The 6,138-nt window shown below is 35.6% G+C and overlaps 1 pseudogene across 1 annotated transcript; it reads left to right on the top strand.

Annotated features, from left to right (window-relative positions):
* The first annotated feature begins 878 nt into the window (after positions 1-878).
* Positions 879-5,420, top strand: LOC150095807 (eukaryotic translation initiation factor eIF1 pseudogene; annotated as a pseudogene). The gene is made up of 2 exons (XR_016549961.1): positions 879-982; positions 5,046-5,420. The product of XR_016549961.1 is annotated as a eukaryotic translation initiation factor eIF1 pseudogene (transcript).
* The last annotated feature ends 718 nt before the right edge of the window (positions 5,421-6,138 follow it).

Below are 6,138 nucleotides of genomic sequence, written 5' to 3'. Positions count from 1 at the left end.
TTTCAGTGTTGAAAGTTCATAGAGTGTACTACAGTCACTAGCCAATGAAGAACAAAGGACGTCGCCATTTTAACACGTTCATTGCCAAGCTGAAAATTGGAATTTCGTGTGGTGGCCAAATTTTTTTTATTTAGTTTTTATTGTGCTCAAAATAAGTTAATATATTATTTATACGCTTTTATTATTATGTACATAGGATTTATGTACTCTAAATATCTATTACGCGATATCACGTGATATGTAATTCGGTCAAATAAGTTATATATTTTACAAATAAAAAACATTTAAATATAATAATTATAACTTTAATTATCAGTCTTTTATAATCACATAGAATTTTTAAAAGTAACGTACAAATAGAAAAAAATAATTATTAAAAATCAACATTTATAGGGAACTTACTAAAAAAACAAACAAAAACAATACTCAAAATAAATAAAAACCAAACTTCAAGCACGCTACATCAACGAATAACTAAACAAAATCGTCGCGTCATCGCCTTGTCCGAACGCCGCCACTGTGCGCACTGGCTAACATAAACATTAGACAATGGCTGGCAGCCATCCCCACTCCACGAAAGTCGATCCCTTCCCTAGTGGCCAATATAAATATTACGCGCCGTTTCGCTGTGGCCGTTATACTATTCCGCTTAGAAACTTGATAGCAACGTCCACGCGATAACGCGTGATCGGCAATGAACGTGTTAAAAGTCGCACTATAGTCGCTAATGGGAAGAAAGGCTAAAGGTCACCAAGACAGCGAAGTTCAAGCAAAATGAGCTGTAACAAATGCAATAAGCCATTAAGCGATGAAGGGGACGGGCCGCATTGTTCCGGATGTAACAAAAAACAACACTTCCAGTGTTCAGGGATCTCAGAAAGCATGTGGACAGCAAAAGGAGCTGTGAAACGGACCAAATGGCGATGTCAACAGTGCTGTGAGAAAACCCAGACACCAAAGAAAAGTAACGACGCACATCAAGGTAAGCCACTTCCGGATCCTAAAATTACGGATAACTTTGATTCATTTAAACTCATGGTGAAAGACTTATTAAATGCACACATGGAACAAATTAAGAAAAAATTCGAGGAGTATGAACATTACATACAGTTCAATAACGAAACCTCTGAAGAAATGTTACGAACCTTGCGAGATTTAAAGACGAAATTAACGGTAGCGATAGAAACGCAAGAAACACTCCAACGCGAAAACCAAGAATCGCGGAAAGAAGTAAACACACTCACGTGTCAAATGGAACACATGCTACAAAAATAAAGAAAAAAAAAACTTCAAATTGAGGGAATAACGAAAGAAAATACAGAAGACTTAAACAACATAATGCAACTGATCGGCAGCAAAATTGGAATTCAAATCGCATCCACAGATATCACCCATATCAACCGAGGCCCACAAAAAAATAAAGAGAGACCGCCACCAATCATCGCTCGTTTTACCAACAGAAATCTGAGAGACTCCATTCTTACAGCAAGCAAGAAAACAAGGCCGACAACAACGATCCTAACTGATAAGAAACTCCCAACACCAATCTATATAACGGAACACTGGACTCCATACTTCAAAAATCTTCTATACCAAGCAAGGAAGACAAAAACAGAGAAAAACTACAAGTTACTGTGGACAAAGAATTCCCAGATATTTTTGAGAACGAATCAAAACACAGTATACATAATTACAAAACATTCAAGTATACATAATTACAAGTGAATCCGACTTACACAGCCTACCAATATAAAACACTAACTTTTCACATCCTTAAGAATAAGATTAGAACTCACTTTAAAACTATATAATGGAGATCTCAAACATAGGCGAACATATCCAGTCAAACAACATAAATTTCGAGGTCTTTCACTCTTTGAAGAAATGGTCAGACAACATTTCTACCAACAACAACTTCACTATCATACACACAAACATAAGAAGTAAAAAAAAAAAAACACTGGCTTACATTGATAACACTTCTCAACTACACCATGACAAACATAGATGCGCTAATACTGACTGAAGTTGCAATAAACGACACAGAAATTTACGCATACAACATTAATAATTATCAAACCTACAACTTATGTAGACCAAACAAAAGAGGAGGTGGGATTGTGGCATTTATCAAAGAAAAATACAATGTCACAGAAAAATAAACTCACTTCAAACATGCGGAAACACTAATATTGGAACTCACAAATAGCCACAATAGTATCAAATACACAATAAACACAATATACAGACCACCAGATAATAATCCACTCAGTTTTCTTCACGAGTTAGAAACATGGCCAAGCGGCATCGAACCGCGTACAACACACAGGCTCATCCTAATAGGAGACATTAATATAAATACTCTTGACCACGCTTCTTCAACCACTAACACATATCTTGATATACTAAGTCAGTACAACATAAACCCTACCATTAACTCCCCAACAAGAGAAGAAATACTCAATAACTCACTAACACAATCATGCATTGATCATATCAACATACGGGCTCCCACACAAACGAGGCGACAAACAGACAACAATCCATGGATAAATGACGACGTACTAAATACTATTACTGAAAAAGAAAATCTATGGAAAACAGTTAAAAAGTCACCCAGTAACACATATTTACAAACCTTATACAAAAACACAAGAAATAAACTAACAACAAAAATTCGTAGGGCATAAAGACGCTACTACTTCCAAAAATTCATGGAATATAACGACACCATTAAGCAAACATGGGCTACACTCAACAAATTAGTAACCCGAAAAAAGAAAACTTCAGCACAAGATTTTATTGCAAAAAGCTTCGGTCAGGACACAAACCAAGAGGAACTGGCAGACTCATTCAACAATTCTTTCACAAACAACGTCACATAACTCAAAAAAGACAAACTACCAACGATCAACAAAAAACTACCGACACAAAGTCAACAACAAACAATGTATTTTCCACCCATAACAAAACAGGAACTGAAAGAAGCAGTCCTACAACTAAAACCAAAGACCACTCCAGGAATAGACAAAATAAGACTCACAGACCTTATAACACACTTTGAACAAATAAATCCAATACTTCTGAAACTCGTGAACATAATATTCGACACAGGCATTATTCCACAACAACTAAAAACTGCAGTAATTACGCCAATATAGAAACACGGCAAAAGAAACGATACTCAGAACTACAGACCAATAGCTACACTACCAGTCATCTCAAAAATTCTAGAAAAAATAACACGCACCAGACTACAGAACTATTTACAGAAGTAAAACATCATCTCACAAAACCAATACGGCTTTCAGAAAACAAAAAGCACCATTACTTTATTAGAAGACATCGCCGACACAATAAACAAAGCTCTTGACAAAAAACAAGTATGCCGTCTTTATACTGCTGGACCTAACTAAAGCATTTGACATACTTGAACATGACATACTACTCACCAAACTATACTCAGTAGGTATAACAGGAACACTGCATACATGGTTCAAGAACTACCTCTCAAACAGAACACAAGTAACAAAAATAAGTACATGTCACAGTCGGAGTATACAAGTTAAACACGCGTATCTCAAGTTGCGTATTATCACCCACTTTATTCAACATATACATTATCGATGTTCATAACATGTTCATCAGAAGTCAAATATTTCAATACGCAGATGACACTGCACTACTAGCAATCCACACAGACATTAACACAGCTTTCTGCAAAGCACTACAAGACCTAAACGAAATCACAACATACTTCCACCAAAACGCAATTCTAATCAACGGCACCAAAACACAGATGTTGATAATACACAACCCAAGAATCATACGTCCCGCATCACTATCGATATATTGTCACACATACCGCTGCATTAAAAACAAAAATACCTGCCAATGTTCTGAAATCAATCCTGTAACACACGCAAAATACTTCGGTCTCTATATAGATTCCAACATTAAATGGACAAAACATGTAGAATACCTACACACCAAACTCCGGATCATCGCAGCAAAACTCTTCCAAGTTAAAGACATTATTCCAGCCAACATAAAAAAAAAAACTCCTATATCACGGTATCTGCGAATCCCTACTCAGATACGGAATAACAGTCTATGCAAATACATCAAACAGCCACCTAACAAAATTAGAAACACTACACAGGAAAATCGTGTCAACAGTGATCTGGACACCTTACACGCAACAACCGATATCCGATAAGCACATGGCGATACACAGAATTCTGAGCATTAAAAACTTGAAACACTACATGACATTAACAAGGAATTACTTCAACATCATCTATCGAAACAACAGAGACACATATCGTATAACACGACCTACAACAACTCTCTACATCCCCACACCCTTCAACAACTCATAAGGTTCTTCTGTGAGATTACATCTGATACCCACGCAATTCAACAACCTACCAAGAAAGTTATAACACGTAGATAACTACAGAACATTAAAAATCGAAGTCTGGAATATATACCAACAAAGTTAAGAAACCATTAACACTAATATACACATCACAAATCACTAGCATCCAATGCCTACATTCCATACATAAACAGTAGCAACAACACAAATAGTGAAGACTAAATCCCACTCTGTTCATAATAGCTAATCCAAGCTTCGAAGTAGGTGGGATTAACTTGCCTCACTCATCTACAAGTAATCCTTATAAATAAATGCAGAAATTTGTATGTATAATCACTCTTTCTCAAACTTTAAAAAATAAAAATAAAAATAAAAAATTATACAAAAAATTCTGTATAATCTTCATTGTTAATATTAGAAAAACATGTGTTGTAAATACAAATATAAAGGCAAAGAACTATTATTAAAAATTTTAATTGAAATCCAATGTAGGAATTGCAGCACTTAGTGCTGAACTCTGTAAAATTATAAGGTGCAATGTCACACAAGATGTTTATTTTATGTATAAATATTTTAGCAATCAATAAAATTATTATTATTATAAAAAATATTATTATTATTATTATTATTATTATTATTATTATTATTATTATTATTTTTGTAGAGACATTTCAAGCCGTTGGAACACCTAAATAATTGCTGTATGTCTACCAGTATTCAGAATCTTAAGACTTTTGACTCTTTTGCTGATGCCATTAGGGCTGATGAACAAGGGACCCAGGACGAATTAATCCACGTCAGAATACAGCAACGTAACGGCCGCAAGACCCTCACAACTGTCCAGGGGATTTCTGACGACTACGACAAAAAGAAGATTGTTAAACATGCAAGATGGAGTTTGCCTGTAATGGAACTGTAGTGGAACGCCAAGAATGGTGAGGTAATTCAGCTTCAAGGAAACCAGCGTAACAATATCTGCCAGTTCCTTACAAAAGTGGGTATTGCAAAGTGAGAGCAACTTAAGGTTCACGGCTTTTGATGCACACGTTCTGTATTTTCTCCCATTTTGAACCTATGAGTTTGTAAAATTGACTTCAGTTATCAGTACAAATAAACACTGTGTTGACTAAATGTAAAAAAATAAAAAAATAAATAAAACGTATTATATGAGTATCTCCGTGGAGTCAAATAACACTGCGGAGACCCACTAACCATTATTCACACACCTATCATGCCCTCCTTAAACTTATTCTCTGTCGCAATGAATAAGTTTAAGGAGAGGCATGATAAGCAAGATTAAACTGAGGTTTGTTATCCCGAAACACAGGCCTGCTAGCCAGAAGAACACACGCAGTTTACAGACATGACATAGGTGCATTAGCTGTTTTGGCCTTAAATCAAAAACAACCCACCAAAGAAACGGCTGATTTTCTGCGCATTTAGTTATTCGGTTTCTTGGGGTGCTGTCATCCATCGGAAACGTTTCATTGTCTTTTGAATGTGATAGAGAAAGTCTTCAGGTGGTGTTAGTACTTTGAGAATATGCCATAACACACTGGCAGTTGTTCTTTGCATTTGATTGATCATTAGAACTCTTCCTCTAGGTGGAGACATTGAACGAATGTTGTTCCATTTTCTTAGCACTTGTTTAAATCCGTTGTGTAGCTGTGTCCAGTTCAGTTCATTATATATTTTGGTGTTGCCAAGGTGTACACCTAAATATGTTTGCCCTTCATTTGATTAAATACATTCATTCG

Source organism: Typopeltis vanoorti, chromosome 19, assembly GCF_054136105.1.
Source record: "Typopeltis vanoorti isolate ZY-2024b chromosome 19, IOZ_Tvanoo_1.0, whole genome shotgun sequence".
Lineage (NCBI taxonomy): Eukaryota > Metazoa > Arthropoda > Arachnida > Uropygi > Thelyphonidae > Typopeltis > Typopeltis vanoorti.
Note: the sequence above shows the minus strand (reverse complement) of the source record. Positions and strands in the feature narration are given on the sequence as shown.